The sequence below is a fragment of the Oncorhynchus tshawytscha genome, linkage group LG26 (assembly GCF_018296145.1).
Source record: "Oncorhynchus tshawytscha isolate Ot180627B linkage group LG26, Otsh_v2.0, whole genome shotgun sequence".
Taxonomy (NCBI): Eukaryota; Metazoa; Chordata; class Actinopteri; order Salmoniformes; family Salmonidae; genus Oncorhynchus; species Oncorhynchus tshawytscha.
In genome coordinates, this window is record NC_056454.1 from 16364830 (window position 1) to 16388636 (window position 23807).

A 23807-nucleotide genomic window follows, 5' to 3' on the forward strand; every position below is an offset into this window, starting at 1 on the left:
TGTGTGTGTGTGTGTGTGTGTGTGTGTATATACATAAGTGTGTGTGCCTGCATGTGTGTGTGTGTGTGTGTGTGTGTGGATTCTAGTCAGACAGCAGATCTCCCCTGACGAAGCCAAAACTATATCCTTATCATATCTTTAGATCCGAGGATGGTGGAGCTATCGAGGAAAACCTAGTTGATTGTTTAAGCTCAGTGGTTTGACAGCCACCTTTGAAACAACGGGAGACGAGACAGAGACGAGAGAAAGGGAGGCCACAGAACACACCACAACTGTCTGGATAGCTTGTATCGATCCAAAGCTCACACCTTAGCTGCAGCTACACATACGGCGCGCATCTGTGGCTATGCATTCGTAGCTCATTTCTCAGAGGGGAATTGTCCTCATAAGACATAGCTAATGAACTCTCAGCAACTCTATCCAAGATTTGACTTGGTGTCAGTACCACAAGAAGGGATTTTTTCCCCACGTGAGTTGTCAGTCATAGAGATGTGGGTTATATAAAGGGATGTGACCCAATTGAATCAATTGTGAAAATGGGGAAATCACACCACCGGTTCTTTCAGAACGTTTATGCTGTATCCTCAGTGTTTTTGTAGCTAACATTTTATGTACCTGTCTTCAACTGGCACTGTGTATGTGTCCATTGCCCCCAGATGGTGGTCACCCTTCAATGCATTGAGGAGCCACCTGGTTTGACTTCTGATCACGACGATGTCAAATTCAATTGGCAGCGGTAGGAAAAAGCTAGTAGCTTTCAGTATTCAGCTCGTTGCACTTTCCATGGGAGAACTTTGGACGCGAGAAAAGAATTACCGCAGTAGAGTACGATAACGTCATGGTTCTCGAAATAGTTATCACATGGGCTTCAGGATATAACATGTTTATAACGACTGTTTCCTGTTAATGATGACACCGCAAAAGACTAAAATAACTCAGCCACCAAAAAGGACACTGGTTGTGAAGGAATGATGAATACGCACCACGGGTGTTGAGTAACTCTTTGTAGGGCAAAGAAAGGTGACAGACATTTAGCCTTGAGCTTGCGTTAGAGAGACGGAGTTATGGGGAAAGAGAGAACAAAGGGACGAATAAAGAGGTATGTGAACCATGAGTCTGTGACCAGTGTCCCCACCAGATGAGCTTTAATAGACAGCACAAGTGTCTGAAGAATTAGTCACGGTTGAGAGCGGTATTTGATTCAAATGATTTCTGGCTTTAGATTCGAACAAGATACATATCTGATGCAGAGACGTAGCCAATCATTCCAATTGTAATGGGTAAAGAAACCCTTAATCAAAAAAAGAATGTCTACCACGGAAACTAATAATGAAGATACAGTACAGTTCTTGACTTGTTTGACGTAGTTGGTGTCAGGGGTTTCTAAATGGTGAAATAGTTGCTTGTGATGGTAGACACAATTAATGGTGTAGTAATAATATAATATATGCCATTTAGCAGACGCTTTTATCCAAAGCAAATTAGTCATGTTGTGATACCAGCTTACACAAGCTTGTCTGTTTCGAAACATTCGTGCAAATTCCACGTTCATACTTCTTGGCTGAGTCATAATTACCTCAGAATGACTACTGGCTTGGCAACAAGCTAAATATTCCTATAGCTGTTGAAATGTGCAATATGATATATGCTCAGACTTCGCTGGGAGGATAAAGTCAAATTAGTCCAATTAAAACTTGAATTAAATTTTCATTTGATTCACTGAGTCACCATGACAAGAACAACATTTTCATGTGTGTGCTGAAATAGTTTCTGAAACGTCATCACATTCTATCAGGTTGGAACTAAAGAGAAACTCATTATGTTTGAGGTGTCACGAGGTCATTGAGGAATGGAGGGAAAAAGATTGAAAGACAAAGAGAGTGGCTGAGTAAAAGGTCAACAAAGATCATAAAAGGAAGTAGTTTGCTCAGTTATCACCTATCCTTTGTTCTTACACACTCTTACTCATTCCCACCTGATTTGACCATGTCAAAGGGTGTGTGTGCGTGTGTGTATGTGTGCACACCTGCGTTCTTGCGTGCGTGTACATGCATGTCTGAGTTGTTACCACATCTCTCACCTAAGGCACACACTTTAAATGCATGTAGTTCTTTCCTTGCGCTGTTCTTGTCTATTAATGTTCTGTGTTATGTCACGTTTTATGTTTTGTGTGGAACCCAGGAAGAGTAGCTGCTACTTTCGCAACAGCTAATAGGGATCCTAATAAAATACCAAATACATCTGGCATGGAGAACCCATTAGCTCAAGGGGAGAGAAGAGAGAGTGGTGGAGTTAGAGAATAGAAGAGAGGAGAAGAGAAGAAAAGGAGGAATAATTTATCATGGTGGTTAGGATGCTTCTGCTCTCCTGGTGTCTTCACATTACCGTCGGCAGCCCCTGTGCTACAGTCAAACACCTGCTGACGAGCGCCAGGAGAGGCCGGCTGCAAAGTTAAAAACTCAAGTGCTCCCTGCTTCCCCAACCTGACACACTTCTGCCTTCCTCCTCCTCTCGGTGTAATCCATCACCTCTACTCCCTCTCCTCCACCTCCTCCTCTTCCTCCCTTCTTTTCTTCTCTATAACTACCACTTCCTGGCGAAAATAAGGGGAAAATCTTCATGGTTGGTGGCAGCGGTGGAAAAACGTCATTCTGTATGCTATAAATACATACGTCTGGGCTTGTTTCAGATCCATTTCTCAACGGGATGTCTTTCTGTACTAATTTCATACATACTTTCTCACAAAAAAGCCTCCAAACAAAGAGCCATATCTTGAATGCACTTGAAATATGTTCTATATTTCTCTTGGAGACTATGTACTTTCAATCATACTCTGGATCAATACAGAGTTCTGACACGGCAGTGAAAGAACACGGCCTAACTAGGCGCCATTTCATCTTTCAGAAGAGGCAGGTTCAAATGTGTAGGGGAGAACAATATTTTACCCAGTGACAGGGGGAGGAGAGAGAGAAAGAAAGTTTTATGTAAATTAATAAATTCTCCATTGGACATGCGAGATATTTGTGCCATGAGTCCATAATCATCCAAAGGATGTGATGATGTCACTGATGATGTCACGTTCTCTGGGGAGCGATCACAGAAAGAGGACCCTCTGTCACTAGACGACCCGTTATCAGTCCCTCCAAAGTAAAGACTCCAATGTGTGAGAAGAGCAGAGCGTTCAAAGGTTTCTGTTGCCGAGCCAAAGGCGTGTTAAGTCACGAACCAGACTGTTTGAAGAGCCCTATGAAGATTCAAATGGTTTTACTGTATATATTAGACATTCACGTGCTGTAAAAGTCAATGCTCTGCTTTGATCATACACTTATCTTGAGGCTATCTAGAGCATTATCATCTACTTGCCACGCCAGAAGAATATCCATAAGATCCCATCAAATTAGCATCAGGAGCTAATGATCGACTGTCATGCCCAGCACTGTTGTTATGCATGCCATTTCATGCCTATACGATACAATTGAGTTTCCTTAAAGCCATTTAACCCCATTTGATATGGCCCCCTCCAGTCCATTTTACAGTGGTTATCTGGTGGTTAGATCCTAGCCGTTAGATCTCAGCTGTGACACAGACGTTTCTCTGACGTTTCCAATTAGCCTTTGTGGCATTATACATCCAGATCTATTTTGATCCCCGGCCCAGCGGCCCAGCGTAGTCTTCCTAGCAACCCCAGGATCTGATAGACTATTGGCAGATGAACCTCCTGGCTGAACAACGCCAACAGGAAATACTCTGGAAGGGGCTGTGATCTGAGTGCACAGTACTGTACAAATAAAATAGTTGATTCTTAAGAGTTTCTATAGCATTTGAGTCCAGACTACAGCCAGGGTGTCCAAGCAGGCTCCAGGAAGACCACACACCTGCTGTATTTGTACAGTATACTTGCCGTTCAATCAGATTCTCATTTAGACCTGGGTGTGTGGCCTCTCAAACCAATCAGTAGTGTTAGTTAAGTGTCAGGTTGGGGGAAACCATGGCAACCCTGGTATGATAGCATACATGTTGGACCCCCCTCTCTGCCCCTCTTTGCCATACATTCATGTTGAGCCCTCTCCCTGCCCCTCTTGCCACACATTCATGCATGTGTCTACACTTTCTCCTGTGACCTCTAGATTATCCTGACCTCGATCTGTTTTCCATGGGATCCTCACTACCACTCAGCCCTGGCTGCAATTCATCACATCCCCATCCCTCTGTCCACTCCCAGGTTCGTCTGCTGCCACAAAAAAAAAAAACACCATGTGGTTTTATGGGTCCAGAGTGATTATAATCAAATATGCAAGGCCCTCTGGCGAGTGTCCACCCTCGTAACCTCTCCCCATAACCTCCAAATGATGGCTCTAAAGTAAGCCGTAAATGCTGCAATATCGCGGCTCAATATTACACTCCCAAAGCCAAACTAATTACACACGCACACACACATAAAGACAAAGTGCTGGCCATGGGCTGTCTGGGTGCCGGAGGAGATTAGACAAAAATAAGATTCCTGTCCAAATTGGTGAGATGCAATGGGAGTGTTGATGGTTTGGGAGAGATTTGCCGAGTACTGCCTACACTGAGATCTGGTGTCGTAGAACAAATCCCATGGTCTAAAAACATGGCTGTGCAATTCCCTCTGGGAGTATTCATGGAGGAATCTGCTTTCATTACACGTTAAATGGACGGCTACAGATGTTTTGCTGGAGGAAAGGTTTTGATCTCTCTCTCTCTCTCTTTCTCTCTCTCCTCTCTGTCGTGTCGGAAATCCAATCAGCATATTGGACCTCCTTTGAGGATTCAATAATTGGAGTATCTTTTTACCACAACTTTCATCTTTCTAAAACATATTTAACCACGTACAATAGATTTTAAAAGTAAAAATGAAATTTTAGAGCTTTCTTACAATGCTGCAGTAAAACAGAGAGGAGCACAAAATATTCATTTTCTACTGGCCTCTGAGGCTGTGTGAACGAGAGAAGTTTGTGTTGGTAATCAAGGTAAGAGTCTATTAAAGAGCAAGGGATGGAGGGTGTTCTGTGGAGAGGAGGAGAGGAGAGATGCGTCGTTCCACCAATTTGGTGCCTTTGAGAAGTGTAGTTTGGTAAAAAGAAATTACACCTAATTTGAACATGCAACTTAATAAAAAACTGCTTTTCCATCTCAAGAGTTTTAAATAGAGAAATGACTATAGCGTGTGCCTTATAAGTGCCAAATAAAGTAACAGGGTTGACTCTAACAGGATTGACTGTAACAGGGTTGACGATTCCGTCTTAAATCAGCCATAAATCTCCCCGTGAGAGGAGGAATGAAAGTTGTTGTGTGAAACAGGGAGTGGCAATTAAATACAAGCTTCACAACCAAAAAATCTGAAATTGCTAGAACATTTCTGTCTATCTATGGATAAAGTTCATAGCCAGTACGAAAATATCTGCACTCACGACTGTTAATCGCTCTGGATAAGAGCGTCTGCTAAATAACTCAATTGTCAAACGCTCGACCCGCTCAGTTTTCCACCACAAAACTGACCCAAAAATGGCCAAAAAGAGTAGAACAACCTTATTTGCTTTTACACTGTTTTCATTATTAGGTGTTCAATGTTTCTTTTGAAAAAAAATGTTTTTTTAAAGGCATAGTTTCAGTGTACCAGGTCACGTAAGTCCAGGTCACGTAACAGGGTTGACCTTGAAATGAGGGACAGACGTAAATAAATCACTACATTAAATACATGTAATCTTCAGAAAGGACTGTCAAAGCAACACAGTAATTAGGGGGGAATGATGGTGAAACATGGAATGTTGGGGGAATAAGGGGGTTGAAATCTTCCTAATAGTGACACGGGGTTGATGGAGGGACACGGCAAATGCTGAATTTGGGCACTTTGCCGCGCCTTTATTCAAAATAACAATGTGATTTATTGAATTCTCTATGTGGTCTGTATGAAAGAACACTTCATTTAATTGAACAGGCTTTCACAATTCAATATTGGGGCACAAGTTCTACTTAAAATAGCAAAGGGATGAAAAGGCAAAAGGTTCCTCTTTTCGTGGAATGACCCAGATGATGAAGGGACCGTGAGAATAGGAGAGCATATAAAAATCAGTGTTGGGGGGCAGCGGTGTTCCCCCTCTCATCTCTTTTATTACTTTAATTGAAGTCGTTTAATAATTCTCAAACTATTTCGCCCTGAGCGTGTGCTAGCCATAAATCCCGTACTCTGTACACACGCTTAAGCTACACTTAACATTCCTCGATGCCACTTCATCTTTCATCTTCTCATGTCTCCCGCTCTCTCTCTCTCTCTCTCCTTTCACTCTCACCGCCTGTCGCAGTCTGTCTGTCTCCCCTTTCTCTTTTATCCGTCAAAACCCCTTTCAATCTGTCTATTTCCTTTCTTGCTGTCTGCTCCCTCTCTTTTTCTCTAATTATCTAGTCTAGTCATTCTCTCTCTCTCTCTCTGTCTTTTGTCTGCTCCTCCTCTTCTCTCTGTGTTGCTTTTGGTCTTTCCCTCCTCTCTGTCTGCCTATCACAATAGTACAGGTAGAACCAGCACAAGGGCCATGTGTTTCTTTTCAAACCTGGATAGAAATAGACACAGGAATGAATGGGGCTGTCTGAATGTATAATGTACATAAATGTATAGCGCATGTGTGAGTGTGTGATGTGTGAGTGTGTGATGTGTGAGTGTGTGATATGTGAGTGTGTGCATCTGTCCATCCATGCAAGTGTGTGCCCTGAAACCGAAGCCAGACGGCAGTCTTGTTCTGGTTAATGGCACATGCTCTCCTCCCGCTCTACTCCTGTCTTTCATTTGTGATTTCCCACATATTGTCCCTGCTCCCTCTCAGGCTGCCATGCCATCTCCTCTCCTCCTATACAGTACTGTGCCTGTGTGGCGGTGGTGGTGGTGGTGGTGGAGCAACGCCCTGTGTACATGGGGAATGTTATCTCCATTAGAGGAGGCAGCAGGGCCCTGACCCAGACCCAGGCCTCGACACACGTCAGCTCCGAAGGAATGCTGGGCCGCTTTTGATTCGCCTGCCCTGACAAGGCTAACCATGCATACATACATACATACATACATACATACATACATACATACATACATACATACATACATACATACATACATACATACATACATTGCATTATAGGATATTACGTTAGAGCTCAGCACACCTTCACCCCCTGCCATGCTGCCTAATAGGCTATTAGGAGGAGAGGTGGAGACTAGAGATAATGTACAGACAGGCAGATATGTACTGTATGGTACATGTAGGTGTGTTTGAGTTAGAAAGAGTATGTGAGAGAGTGAGCGAGTGTGCATGCCTGTGTGAGTGCGTGCATGTGTGCTTTCTTGCGCCTGTGCGCGCCACGTGCAGGTGCATGCCTATGTGATTGTGCGTGTGCATACATGTGGGTAAGACAATTTATTTCCTTTCCTTCATAGGGCACAAATCAAAGCCTTGGAGACGTGCAAGCCCGCTTCCGAGCACCCTTATCTCTTTGACACGTGCTATTAGTGCTGCTACTGCTGACGAAAAGCACAGCGCTCTGTTTTTCGTTGCTTCTCTCTCTCTCTCTCCAATCTTTCTGTCCCTTTCTTTTCCTCTCTTTAGTGATGAGGGTGCCACTATTTTCCAGAGAAGCCGGTTGCTGACACATCTTTAATAAGGCAGCCATTTTACATTTTAAAGTTAGCCCAGCTCTGAGACAAAGAAACAGTGTCACAAAAGGCTTTGGTGGTGATAGGGCTGTGGAGGTCATAGAATTTTGTCAGCCAGTTATTGTCATGCGAATAACTGCCGGTCTCACGGTAATTGACCGTTAATGAACATAAACATGTTTAGCATCTCCAGGCCTCCACAGATGCGCTCCTTTGGAACGTCTACATTTGGAAAAGTTAAATAAATCCATTGAATATACACCATAACAATAAATCCATGATTTGTTTTATTCAGGTCTAAACAAACGTTATGGAATGAAGAACATTGATTTCAGAAGAACCGAGTCTGCCTACTGTAAGTTGTCTGGCTATGCGCCATGCCATTGGCTGTAGGTTTGTTAATTTAGCACACAAGATACGCTTACAAGTACCATGGCATTACTTTATATTATATGATTTTAAATAAGAAGAAAATACAGTAATTGAATGTAGCTGAATAAAACAGAAAGTTCTGGAGCGAGTGTGCATGTGAACGTGGCTACATTGAGGGTAAACGAGATCATTTGAAACAGGTCCTATATGCTAGATTTAGAGTTATTGAGCAAAAGTTGTTGTGAATGACACAAACCTTAGAATGTCTTATAAATGAAAACAAATATGGGCTGCCTGATGCGACTATAGGCTATTGACTATTTGAAAAAGTCGCTAAAAAAGCTTGCGCTCTGTTCCTTGCCTCAGGCTGCATACGCTGTTCTCTCATTAAGTGATATTTTCAGACTATTCTCAATTCCATCTTCTTATTACTATTATGTCAAATGAGTTTCGATTTAAAATGTTCCATTGTCGAATGGTTAGGAACAGGGGCAGGGGGGAAAAACCTGTCATCAATATGCACTCGAATAGCGAATGATGCCGCTTGTTCTCACAGTTTGTTTTTCAATCATGCTGGGCAGGCTACGACGGTGTTATAGCAGAGCATGTGCTTAATTAAAATTAGCAGCTGAGAAATAAATATAGTAGCAGCTGGGAACCTCTTTCTTAGTGATAACCATCAAAAGTCTGCTTTCACACAGGATCGAATATAGAAATGTTTGGGCTAATAACGAGACTTACTTCACTCCAGGCATCAACCACTCTTTGATGAGCATGCAGTCTCCCACTGCACGGCAGGTAATATTCCGCCCAAACTCTGTATGGTATGGGCTGTCCAACGCTGTTTCTGCAGCTATCCCGTGCTTCATTTGGGAAACCAAGTGAAATCTGTACGGGAACATCAATGGTAACATGTTTTCACAACTAAACATATTTAATTACGGTTGACAGCCCCTATCTCTGCTCGCTCAAGAAAGGAATGAAGGAAAGAGAGGAGAGGGAAACTCACGGTGGTGAGATATTCTGTAGCTATAGGTAATGTCAGCCTATTAATTATGAAAATATATTTTAAAAATCCCTGTTACTAGACTATTCAAAATCAAATTCAAATTCACTATAATTTTAGGGTAACACTGTAAGCTGCCCTCTGCACAATCAATGTACCAACAGCATCGCCTAGGCCAAATTGTTCTCTCCCAGACTCATGGATAGAAAGTTTGGAGTGTAGCATGAGGTAACCATCCAGCATGCATAATAGCACAGTCCACACTCAAAGGTGATTACTAGAATGTGTTTAATTTTGGAGTATAGGCTAGACCAATTATTTCTATTGTTCTGCCGTGCGTAATATGCAGTAGGCTATTAGGCTATGTATTGTGTAACACATCAGTATTTTAATTCAGTTTTTTGGGGGGGGGCTCATATGAAGGCCTATGCATATGCATAAGCTCTAATATGTGTATGGGTGTTCTACACGTAACGTATTCAATTCTTTGAATGAATCATCACCTTAGAAAGCGCTGCTGTCTATTTTGTTGTGTTTGGCTTTGAAACAACATCCACAACGACCATGTTTTCCACTCAGTTTCAACCTGCCGTTGAACTTCTTTCTTCAAATTTGTAGATGTTGTTGGATGTTGGATGTTTCCATCCAAATGACGACATATTTTCACGTGAATATTATTAAATGCGCATAAAGAAATAAGTGCGTTTTCCCACCAGTGGAGTGTTTCCACCAAACTGACTTGTTGCAGATTAATGTGTTTCTGTAGCATTTTCAACCGATTTTTGTTTTGTTGCAAAATGTAGCCTTAAAAAAGCAAATGTGCCAACTCTGGTTTTGGCACGTGAACTTTAGCCAACAGATCACAGACACAGTGCAGGTAGGGTCTGAAGGTATTTCATTTATTTTCAATTTTTATTTAACTAGGCAAGTCAGATAAGAACAAATTCTTATATACAATGACGGCCTACCCCGGACCAATTGTGCACCGTCCTATAGGACTCCCAACCACAGCTGGATGTGATTCAGCCTGGATTCAAACCAGGGACTGTAGTGTTGCCTCTTGCACTGAGATGCAGTGCCTTAGACCCCTGCGCCACTCGGGAGCCCTAGTCTAGGCTAGTCTACATGATGAGATCATGGATAAGAGGGATAATGCTTTTATTTGTCAAACGGCAGTCAAGCATCGATCATCGTGTCACCAGAATAAGAACCTCAAAATGTATTGGAAAGGAGCATCAAGCTCATACTATGCACTTTCACCACCCTGCAAAGTTCATCCTAATGGATTTCATCTGTAGCCTAATTTAAACTGCATGGTTTCCTGAGTTGTAGTGGGAGGACCACACACCATGTCATCACATGACTCCAAGTTGACTTTGACATGGTGGTTGTTATATCAATATTTGCGCATAAAGGCGTTTCCACCACCATTTCTAACAAAATGAACCTACCATGTCGAACAAACAAATAATCTGTTGGCATTTCTATAATTGTACCGTAACCTCCTGTTTCCACCACAGCCGTCATGATTTTTAAAATTTATATACATGGTATGACTTTACTTGCATAAAAACTGTGGAGGTAAATGTAGCCTAGCGGTGAGTTCTAAAAGCATCATACTGTTTGGACGATAAGTGTTTGATGTGATTTTTGATTGCATTTGCATTGATGTCAGAGTGGATAGAGGGACAGCGGAGTGCTGAGTATCAGGCCATTAGGACCTGATGGTCGTTAGTGAGTTGGACACTACCAACGCAGGTCCAGAGTGCATAAGAGGAGATCGCCGTGACTCTACATGGGGAATTGTATTGTGGTCGTGACTCATGACTGCCGGTGTGGCGGTAATACTGTTGCCGCAACAGCCCTAGGTGGAGTCAATCAGAGTCAGTGTGACTCTCAGCGTGTAGGAGGCAATTTAATTAAGAACATAAAAGAAACAGGGAAAATACCAATTTCTTGATATGTTTTGTCCAAAGCCTGAGTTGTGGCTCCTTCTCACTCTGAAACCGGGTGTTGAAACACTCTTTGTTTCATTTTGAAGTTGGGTTCCCATGTGCCAGTAGTCTGACTGTACTGTAAGGGGGAACATCTTCCTCTCATTCTACCACTGCTGCTGTCTTTCTTCTCCTACTCAAAACTTTCAATTGAAACTTTGGCTGCGTCTGAAGTGGGACCCTATTCCCTGTATATTGCACTGCTTGGGTGTCCTTGCATCTGTGCTGCTTCTTTTAAATGAAAGGAGCAGTAGAGGACTAGATGGCAGCATGCAGCCACCAGAGACGGCATAGACGAGAGATACATCCTCCGTGTGAGATGAGAGGTAATGGGGGCGATTCACACACTGGTGATACTTGTTTGGGCTTTTCAGGAGAAAAATTGAGAATTGACACTTTCTTTTTGCATACTCATACACTGATTTTATCTGTGGTGGCTTCATCAGCAACAACGATCGCGATGTGATTTTATCCGGACGCGTCACTGCAGAAAACCAGAGAGACAGCAAGACAGAGATGACTGCTAACTCCTCGGAGCTGAGCCTGAGTGTGTCAACAGAACCTTTAGCCCCCACACTGACCTCACTAACCAGAGCCCAACTTCCCCCTGGCTCCAAAATAGATGCTAAAAATGGAGCCTGCGTCTGTCTTATGGGACCACACCTATCCTCTGTCCTCCTCCCTCACAGAACCACCCGCTCTCAGACCAATGTGAGCCCACTCACATTGGTCTGAGAAGAGCAAGTGCGGAGGGGGAGAACGAGAGAGACAGTCAAGGGTGGAGAGAGGGAGCCAGAGAGAGATGCGGAGAGAGGTGGAGAGAGAAGAAAGAAGTGGTGAGAGACTGAAAGAAAATGTGGGGGAAAATGGGACAGAAATTATAAGAGAGAGACATGGTGTGAAGTAGATATAAGAAATAATAGACAGAGTAAAAAGGGTGAAGTAGGACTGTGTTATTATGTGTGTCCATCTTGGTCTGAGAGTGTGAGAGCAGGGTGTTGCTGGGGTGTCTGCTGAGGGTTCACTTAGCCCCGGCTGAGTTAAAAGCCCAAAGTAGCACTCGGGCTAAATGTGTGTAAAGTGCAGTCATCAGTGGAAAAAGTGTCAAGAAGAAGACGAATAACTCACACTGGTCTAACATGGGTTACCCTTCCGTCCCTTCTGCCACCTTCTCTGTGGAATAGTACACTGCAAGCACCTCTCCCTCTTCCCACCTCCTTTCCTTCCACGGTCCATCTGACACCCTGGAATAAATATGCTGCTGTCATTATTCTTTCAAATAGGCTTATGGCAGAGAATAGAGAGATACTGCAGAAATGGGACCAGTAATGCATTTGAGAGATATCTCTCTTTCACTGTGCTAATGTATTAATCCTCCTGAAAGGTAAAGTAAAATGATAACTCTCTTATCTAGCTATTCTATTTCTCAGAATTCTTTGTCTTGTCCTTCCACACCATATATTTGACATAAAGTCTTCCATGAAATGTCTCCTGCCCTGCCTTCATCCCTCTCTCTCATTTCCTCCCCCCCCCTCTCTCTCTCTAGCTCTCTCTCTCTCCAGAGACCCATCATTACACGGCCACCAATGTCGTTTGTGGAGTGATGAGCGTTGCAGTGTGCCAGCGGGGGTGGGGGGGGTACAATAGGTGGCCTGCCCTGCGTACGCTGTAATCTGCCTGTAATGGCCGCCTCGCCTCATTCACAGGGAGACCCATTAGAGACTAGTCTCCTACTCACCATGTCCCTGTGCACTCTCTCATTTAAAACACACTGAACATGGGTTTTAGCAATCCTACTGACGCCTACAACATGGCAGAGAGCGAGAGGAGGGAGAGAACGAGAGACAGAGAAAGAGAGGGATAGAGAGAGGGAGATGGAAGAAAGGGAGAGAGAGAAACAACGAAAGAAAAAGAGAAAGAAAGAAATGTATACATGCACGCACGTCCTGATCCGTAATCTATTTTAGTTTTCTATTGTATTTTCTTCTCTCTGCACCTCCCTCTCCATTCCTGCCTGTCAGTCAGTCAGTGAGTGTAGATTCAGTGAAGACAGTATGTGTCAACAAAGGGTTTAGAGCAGAGATCCTAATTCCCATCTAGCTGATCTGGAGGGGAAGATAAGATCCAGCAGAGCCTCTATGTATTTATACATGGGGTGTGCTCTACTACACTACTGTAATTTCCTACATGGGAAACAGACCCAGCCAGGACCCATTCACTGTGTGGGACGGCTGATTGTTTTAGTTCCAGGTTATGTCCAACTCAAACTGCCCTCAGAATAAATATTTATGTCTAAGGGTGGGGGGTCTTGCTACCCCCCACCCCCCCTTCCCCCGGCCGGGCCACCCCAAGCCAACGTTCCCTTGGCAGCTTGGGGTCAAGGGGTCACAGGGAGAAGGAGGATGTTTCCCAGGGATTGGGAGCGACACATCGCGTCAACTCTGATGGGTGTGGATCAAGTCATCTGATGTTATTTCATAGTGCATCATCGCTGTTCATCAGGTGACCTGATAATATAAGCATGTTTACAATGTTGATGTAACAAACAATGCTGATTCATGCAGATCAATCAGGGACACAATCCTTATGTGATCTCAGTTCATCCTAAAGATTACCACTGGCTGGCATTTCAGAAAAGATTTTTAAAAACATTTTGTAGCCAATGCTGGAGTGGATTTCATCAATATTCAGAGAATTACTTCGCTGGCATGCGTGATTGCAAGACTAATATAATGTATTCTTTAAACCCGTTGTGAAGGTTGCAGGGAACTCTAGAGATGCACAGCGGAAATGCAATAGAGCTAATCAGTGTGTGAGCCCTGGGCACGCAATATGACATCTCTAACCTGTGATTACTTTAATTAGACAATGTAATTAGTCCCTGAGGAGTTAAACGTAGCAAACTGTTACCAAGTCTGTCCCTCTGGGATGAGACTGCATGCTCATCACTGGAGTCTGACTGCAACATCACATCAGGAATGTCAGATACACACTCATTCACACACATGCGCACACAAACACATGCCCACACATGCACAAACACAAAAACATTTTAATTAAAACGTGGAGCCTTTCAGTCTCAATGAACTGTAGGGGGGGCAGGCATGGGAATTCAGAGGTGACAGTTCTCACATATACTACTGTTCCAAATTTTAGAACACCTACTCATTTAAGGGTTTTTCTTTATTTTTTAAACTATTTTTAAACTATTTTCTACATTTCTACAGCGTGTGCAAAGCTGTCATCGAATCAAAGGGTGGCTATTTGAATAATCTCAAATATTTGAAGAATCTCAGATATAAAATATTTTTTAATATTTTTTTGGTTACTACATGATTCCATATGTGATATTTCATAGTTTTGATGTCTTCACTACTATTGTACAATGTAGAAAATAGTCCAAATAAAGAAAAACCCTTGAATGTGAGTAGGTGTTCTAAAACTTTTGACCGGTAGTGTACTCTTGATTGACAATCTGAATATGTAACCTGACCTGTTTAAAACTTGAGTCAAGACAATCAAACACCATTCTCTTCCAGGGACGTAAATTAAAAATCCACTCAAAACCACAAATACTGTAATTTACAGGGTTAAATAACAATATTTTTTGTGAACATATGTTTCATTTTGTTGTTATAATACGTTTGGTATCAACATGTGAAAATTGTTGCAGAAATCTTTTGCAACTCCAGTCGACTACAAAACTCACAATGCAATGCTCTCTTTATGGGCTGGCTAGCTAGGTTGCAAATGTATCTACACACAATAATACCAAAGTCAATATCAGCATGTGTAGCTAGTTAGCTGTAAAATTGCCTTAAAAAAACCGCACTATCAATTTAGAGTCTATAATCTCACTGTGTTCAACCTGCAGATCGGTGTGCCTCGTAGAGTCTGACATTCATTATGGCCATGCAAAGGCACCATGCAAAGGCACCATGCAAAGGCACCATGCAATGCACCCTGGACTGAAGAGGAGGACAAATAGGAGAAATTACACATTTTTTCGAGTTAGAAATATCGCAAAAATATGCTCAATGGCTCATTTGAGAGAAGACCACCACCCGAGTTATGGCATTGGCCAATATTGAAATCTGACATGTATGATAGATGTTTCTGAAATCTAAAAATCATATTCCTATTAACTTCCAGTGTAGTTAGAGCGGCTTTATCGCAATGCTACTTCATACCAGACGAATTTCTGCCTGCTGGAACAGCAATGGCTCAGATACCCACAAAAAAAAAAAATTAAATGACGCTGGGAATCGATAGAACATCACTCAGAGATGCACAAAAACAATATAACGGTCAAAATTGGTGAATCTTTTCTTAAATATACTGTGCAGTGGTGCCTCTAACTGTTTATTAAGACCAGCACAGTAAATATTCAGCCTAAAATGCTAATGAAAGACAAACATTAATGCCATGAGCCACTGTCATGCTTGTGTATGTTGCAGAAAAATGAAGCAGGGAATGCGAGCCAACCGTGTGTGTGTTATGCGAATCAGGCTTGTTGTAATAAACATTGTGTTGGAGCAGTACATGCATAGCCTGGGGAGGGAATGGGAGAACATGTGACCTACCTCAGGGCATTCTGGGTAGTCGGTATGAAAAGTCACAGGGCGACTCTGTCATCCATAACACACGCACTCACACGTGTGAACTTGTGCATCCAAACACACACACACACACTGTTGTGTTTAACTAACCTTGTGGGGGGACACAATTATAAATATTTTAAATCCAATTTTCCCTAATCCTTAACCCTAACTCCTAACCCTAAAACAATCCTTAATTCCTAACACTGCTTCTAACTGTAACTCTAATTCTAACTTAACCCTAAACCCCCTAGAAAGAGCATTTGACCTTGTGGGGACTGCTGATCTTTACAAGTATGGCTAAACACAACCGCACGCACACAAACACACTCATTCAGCTTTTTCTTGAGTGAAGCTTGTGTGTTTGAGTAGCTTAGCTGTGATGAGAGAACTTCATGCACTGTACTGTAGGAGGGTGAGAGAACTTCATGCACTACTGTAGGAGGGTGAGAGAACTTCATGCACTACTGTAGGAGGGTGAGAGAACTTCATGCACTGTACTGTAGGAGGGTGAGAGAACTTCATGCACTGTACTGTAGGAGGGTGAGAGAACTTCATGCACTGTACTGTAGGAGGGTGAGAGAACTTCATGCACTGTACTGTAGGAGGGTGAGAGAACTTCATGCACTGTACTGTAGGAGGGTGAGAGAACTTCATGCACTGTACTGTAGGAGGGTGAGAGAACTTCATGCACTGTACTGTAGGAGGGTGAGAGAACTTCATGCACTACTGTAGGAGGGTGAGACAACTTCATGCACTTTACTGTAGGAGGGTGAGAGAACTTCATGCACTGTACTGTAGGAGGGTGAGATAACTTCATGCACTGTACTGTAGGAGGGTGAGAGAACTTCATGCACTGTACTGTAGGAGGGTAGGAGAACTTCATACACTGTACTATAGGAGGGTGAGAGAAAGAGAAAGAAGTAGAGGGGATTAGAGGGAGAGAATCTACAAACAGAAAAACAAAGGTTAGTTTCTCTTTTCTCAAACCAATCCACTCAGCTGTTTATCCCTGATCAATCATGTCGTCAGTGTGACTCACACACACATTCACACACACTCGCACAGACACGCACGCACTCACAGAAACACTCCTTGACCTCTGTCTGTGTGGGACAAAAGTCAGCCATTTCCTGACCCCACGCACGGCCAGCCGCTCACCTCCTCCAATAAGAGCCATTCAGGAAGGCCTCGGACCAATCAGGACCTAACCAGCAGTGCAATCAGCCTTTGCCCCAGAACTCTCATCTGAGTCTCCAATCTCAGCAAAATATAAAAAAGGCACATTGGCAGAGGAAGAATATGAGAGAAAATGGAGAGACGGACTGAAAGAAATGACCGTATCGATCCTTATATGTAGCACATCTCAGAGTAAAAGCCCTGTATAGAAGATGGAAAAAAGGAGAAAATAGAGATATAGACTACAGTATTGGTTATAATGAAAGGCTACATATGAAGTGGACAAATGCATTTTTCTCAGCTTTCTCTCTCTTCGTGCCCCAACCTAATCACAGCTTCCACGGTAACCCACTTGACAAACAATGGTCCTGTCTGCCAATAAGAGGCCAGCGTGGGTGGGAAAATAGGTTAGGGCTGCAAGTAGCCTTCAGCTCAGTGACATAGCCTCCCTGCCTATCTCTGCCTGTATGGCCTCTTGGCTCTTTCTGACTCTTTCTGTCTGTATGGCCTCCTAGCTTTCCCTAGCTCTCTTTGCCTCTCCCTTCGTGCCCTCACAAGAGCAGGATTTTTTTTCTTTCAAAACATGGTTTGGTAGAAATGATATTCGTAACTATAATGTCCAGCGTATTGTGTGCTGAACAACAGCGTTCTATCTCGTTGGAATGTTGTACTTTGTAAAGATAGCATCTTGTTGGTGGGATACAGAAAGATAACACGTTCTTGTCACAATAGAAAAGGAGCTACAAGTGTGAAAAACTGCATTGTTATGTTGTAATACCTTTTCATTGAGTGTCAATAACTCTCCATACTATAAAGCTTTGATATAACGACACATAGCTGTGTTGATACCCCTGACTTTTCCCTGACCCGAAGAACCCACTGGACCCACTTACGGCGGTCATGAAATGATGTCAGCTGGTTATTGTCATGCAAATTCCTGCCGGTCTCACGGTAATTGACCGTAAATTAACATAAACATGTTTAGGATCTCCAGGCCTCCACACATGCAAGCCGCAGATGTGCGCCTTTGGCACATCAACATTTTTTTTTAAAGAGTCTAATAAATCCATTTAATATAAACCATCAGAATAAATCCTTTACTTATTTTAGGCAGGTCTAAAGAAACGTTAGGATACGAAGGAAATGTATTTCAGAAAAACAGAACATGATTCGGCCTGCTATATGTTATCTGGCTCTGTGCCGTACCATAGGCTGTAGGCTAGTTAATTTAGTAGAATAGATATGCAGATAAGTCCCACGCCATTATTTTATATTATATGATTTTAAAGGAAGAATAATATAATTGAACTTAGCTGAATAAAATAGAAAGGATTTTTTTCACATTCCGGAGCGAGTATGCATATGAAGTGGCTACAGTGCATTCAGAAAATACTCAGACCCCTTTCCTTTTTCCAGATTTTGTTCAATTGCAGCCTTATTCTAAAATGGCCGCCTGGTCATACTGAGCAATCAGGGGAGAAGGGCCTTGGTCAGGGAGATGACCAAGAACCAGATGGTCACTTTGACAGAGCTCTAAGAGTTCCTTCGTGGAGGAACCATCTCTGGAACCACCTCTGCAGCACTCCACCAATCAGGCCAGACGGAAGCCACTCCTCAGAAAAAAGCACACGACAGCCCGCTTGGAGTTTGCCAAAAGTCACCTAATGGACTCAGACCATGAGAAACAAGATTCTCTGGTCTGATGAAACCAAGATTGAACTCTTTGGCCTGAATGCCAAGCGTCAAGTCTGGAGGAAACCTGGCACCATCCCTACGGTGAAGCATGGTGGTGGCAGCATCAAGCTGTGCAAATGTTTTTCAGTGGGAGGGACTGAGAGACTAGTCAGGGTTGAGGGACAGAATAACGGAGCAAAGTACAGAGAAATCGTTGATGAAAACCTGCTCCAGAGCGCGCAGGACTTCAGACTGGGGCGAAGGTTTACCTTCCAACAGGGCGACAACCCTAAGCACACAGTCAAGACAACACAAGAGTGGCTTCGGGAGAGACCTGAAAATAGCTGTGCAGCGACACTCCCCATCCAACCTGACAGAGCTTGAGAATATCTGTAGAGAAGAATGGGAGAAACTCCCCAAATACAAGCATGTAGCATGTAATCTGCCAAAGGTGCTTCAACAAAGTACTGAATAAATGGTCTGAATAGTTACGTAAATGCAATATTTCGGGGGGGGGGGTTTACATTTTGCGAAAATGTTAAAAATACAGTTTTTGCTTTGTCATTGTGGGGCATTGTGTGTAGATTGATGAGTATTTGTTAATCAATTTTAGAATAAGGCTGTAACTTAACAAAACGTGGAAAAAGTCAAGTGGTCTGAATACTTTTGGAATGCACTGTATGTTGAGCTTAAAAGTGATAGCCTATGCCTCTGCTCGATGTAGAGTTATTTGGCAACTTTAGTTGTGAATCATACAAGCCTTAGAATGTCTTAGAAATCAAAACATATTTCGGCTGCATGATGCAACTATAGGCTATTAATGATTTGAGAAATTCCCCAAAAAGTCGCCTCGGGCTGCACACACCGTTCTCTCATCAAGTGATCATATTTTCACCCATCAGACTATTCTCAATTCTCTTTACTAATATGTCAAATTAGTTTCGACTCAGAATGGTCCATTACTAAATGGGCAGGAATAGGGGCAGGGTAAAATATTTTTTTAAAGTAATCTGTATGCATTGGAATATTGAATGAAGCCGATTTATCCGGAGTTTATTTTTCAAGCATGCTGGGTAGGCTACAATGGTGTTATAGCTGAGCATGTGCTTAATGAAAACTAGCAGCTGAAAAATAAATATAGTAGCAGCTGGGAACCTCTTTTTTTAGTGGCAACCATCAAAAGTCTGCTTTCACACAGGATTGAATACAGAAATGTCTGGGCTAATAAACAACACTTACTTCACTCGATGCATCAACCACGGTTTGAGGAGCATGTAGTCTTTCACTGCGCCAGAGGTGACATTCTGCCCAAATTCTGCATGCCATGGGCTTTCCAACCCTGTTGCTGCAGCTACCCAGTGCTTCATTTGGGAAACCAATTGAAATCTGTTCCGTAACCTCGATAGTAACATGTTTTCACAACTAAACATATTTCATTCAACTGCTGACACCCCCTCTGCCAACACGAGAAAGGAATGAAGGAGAGAGAGGAGGAGAAGGAATTGCACAGTGATTATGCGTATGCATAAATTCAAATGTGCGTACATGGGTGCTCTACATGCAACGTCTTAAGTGCTTTGAATGAATTCTCACCTTAGAAAGCGCTGTCCATTTCGTTGTGTTTAGGCTTTGAAACAACATCCACAACAACCACGTTTCCCATTTAGTTTCCACCGGTTGCTGAACTTCTTCCTTCATTTCATCATCACAGTGAGGTGAGTTTTAAAAGAATGACTCTGTTTCGATGATGTGTTTAATGTGATTTTAATTTGCATTGAAGTCAGAATGGTTAGAGGGTTAATAAAACCCTAAGTACAAGGTCATTAGTGGCCTGATGGTCGTTAGCCAGTTGGGTACGACCAACGCATGTCCAGAGTGCATAAGAGGAGATTAGCGTGAATCAACGATCACGTGGAACTTGACTGGGTCATGACTCATGATTGACGGTCACCGCAACAGCCCTAGACCCCACTCCAATTCACATACCGCCCCAACCAATCCACAGATGATGCAATCTCTATTGCACTCCACATTGCCCTCTCCCACCTGGACAAGAGGAACACCCATGTGAGAATGCTGTTTATTGACTATAGCTCAGTGTTCAACGCCCTAGTCCCCTCCAAGTTCATTACTAAACTATAGACCCTGGGACTGAACACCTCCTTCTGCAACTGGATCCTGGACTTCCTGACGGGCTGCCCCCAGGTGGTGAAGTTAGTCAACAACACGTCCGCCAACCCTGACCCTAAACATGGGGTCCCCTCAGGTGTGTCGTGCTTGGTCCTCTAAATGTACTCCCTGTTTTCCCACGACTGCGTGGCCGCTTATGACTCCAACACATCACTAAGTTTGCAGACGACCCGACGGTGGTAGGCCCGATCACCGACGACGATGAAACAGCCTACACGAAGGATGGTCAGTGACCTGGTGGTGTGGTGACAGAACAACAACCTCTCCCTCAACGTCAGCAATACAAAGGAGCTGATTGTAGACTACATGAAATGGGGGTCCAAGCACGCGCCCATTCACATCGACGGGGTTGTACTGGAGCGGGTCGAGAGCTTCAAGTTCCGTTGTGTCCACATCACTGAGGATCGATGAATGTCCAAACACACCAACGCAGTTGTGTGTTTTTCAGCCTTCTTTATACCAGGCGGTGTCAGAGGAAGGCCCAACATTTTTACTAAGACTCCAGCCACCCAAATAGTAGACTGTTCTCTCTGCTATTGTACGTCAAGTGGTACTGATGCACCAAGTCTGGAACCAACAGGACCCTGAACAGCTTTTACACCAAACCATATGACTGCTAAGTAGTTAGTCCAGGTAGCTATTTGGTTAACTATTTAACTATCTGCATTGACCCTTTTTGCACTAACTTTTTGGATTCATGACATACACTACTGCAACTGTTCATTATCTGTCCCATTACTCCTAGTTATATGTGCATATCTACTTCAATTACCTCGCACATCTACTCGGTACTGGTACCCCGTGTATATAGCCAAGTTAGACCCTGGACGTAAGCATTTCGCTGTCAGTCTACACATGATGTTTACAAAGCATGTCAAAAATGCAGTTTGATTTGATTTGATTTGAAAGAGAAATCTCTTTCAAGTCCAATTGAATCCTCTGATTCAGAGTGTTGATCACACATAATAGACCTGACGGGAGACTGAGGAGAGGTCAAGCCAAACCCAGAGCTTGTGTAGACAGTGTTTCCCAGAACTGGCTGATTCGGACAGATGAAGCAGTCCATCAATCTACAAGGCTTGGCTACACTGACTGTGAACAAGCAGAAGGGTCATTGCACATAGGAAAACACAAGGCGGAAACCACCTACTGCTGATTGCGTCCCTTTGAGAGAGAAAGAGTTAAAAAAAGGGGGGTTAGAAGGGCAACTCCATTACCTCAGCTTGTTTTGTTCGTGGCTCGGTCCGTGAATGCATTATCAAGCGGCATCATTACACGATCATTTCCCCCTAAAATAAAGAGTATGATTTATGTAAACAACATCTCACACCTTTACCTTGCCGGGAGAGAGAAAAAACAACAAGAACTGAAGCACATCATTTACTCCGACAGCATTGATGGAGGCGAGATTATGGAACAATGATTGCTTGATTTCATGTGTTGTTTTTTAAAAACTTCTTTCCCCTCCCCTACTCCACTCCATATCACTCCTGTCTGGCTTCCTATTTTCATCAGAAGTACTTATTGTTCTTAATGAACACAGCGATACTGACGATGGAATTTGGGGGGGGAAAAGTCGGACCACCTACCATCCATCCACCTGACTGGATAGTTAAACAATAAAAAAAATCCAACATAACGTTCTGACAGCGTTTTGACAACGTTGGGGAACTTTTATAAGGAACACGGTCTGAGAACAATCCGGGAGAGACAGGCCTAGAGCCAAAGGTAGGAGATAGTAACAGACACGCCTGTGTCTGTCTGGCGCTAAACTGTTTTCTTTCACCACCAGCAGAAAGTTAAAACTTGATTGGGAACAGAAGTGCTTATTACAGGCGGACATAATGACAGGGTTGAGTGGCGGTGTGCGCACTGCAGTAGAAAAACTCCTCTCCGCAAAGCACTGCCAAGGGAGTTTCTCCTTTTGTTTTGAGGGTTGCATTTACTCTGGAGATGTTGGCGTTTTGTTAAACCAGCCAGGCAGTTCTTGTTTGGTTTTTCTTGGCTGTCGGAAATCCAGTCCATCGGTCTGGCACTTCTATTTGTCACCCTGAATGACACCCTATCTTTCCCAAGTACGATTTGTGTTGAAACCATTCCTCGCTGAGGAATTGTAATGTCATAAGCTGCGATTGAAGTGTCATAAGAATTGTGGGACAAATGGGCACCATTTGGAGAGTTTGACTGGCTGTCACTGTCTGGCGAATAGTGTGGAAGTTGGCCAGCAGCACTGTAACTCTCTCCTGCTGAAGTTTTCCTCTAGAGACAAGTAGCATCTCACTCTCTTGCTCACTCATTTCTCCCTCCTTCTCCCTCTCCTCCCCTGTTATCTTCCATTTTTCGCCCTGCACCGTTACCTACCTCTTCTACCGAAGCGATATCCTTATTTTCCTCTCATTTTCTCTATCTCCCTCTGTCTTGTGTTTATCTCAATGAATGTGGCCTAGCTACCTGGCTGGCAAGGAGATACCGGTGGAAGGCATGCTGGCTGCCTGGAGGGAGGAAGGGCTTTCTCAGCTATCTGCAGCAGGAGAGCCTGTTTCAACGCAGTATTATCAGCACTACGCAGGGAGACTTACATTGCCATATTACATCTCATCTCCTTATCCCCGCCCGTCACATCACACAAGGTGACATTCAGCTTGCTCCAGCACTGTCATTGGATCCCGTTGCTGTGGGCTCGCTGCAAAATAAAAGGCTGCTTGCTCTCATAACTGGGGTTGAGTGATGCAGTAACAGGCTTCTTTATGCCTGTCTTATCACTCATAACTTGACGACTGTTATCAGAACTATTGCCAGGGTATTACTTCAGTCCGTGCTTCACCAGTGCCATTGCACTACTTTTCTTAACTGGGACTAACACCACCTTCTCTACTGTAACTACAGTTACTACAGGCGTAGGATCTTAATTTGATTACCCTGCTGCAGGAAATGTATTTGAGGTTTAAAAACGCTTCTGAAGTTTGTAAATGTATCAACCCCTACAACAATGTCCATTAATTATAATCCACATAATACTTCACATTTCCTGTTGCTGCAGGATTATCTTCCTGAAGTATGCAAACTGGCTCAAATTAAGATCCTACATCTGTACAATACTAACACCTTGTACTAGTCACCTCTGAGCCCCTTATAAG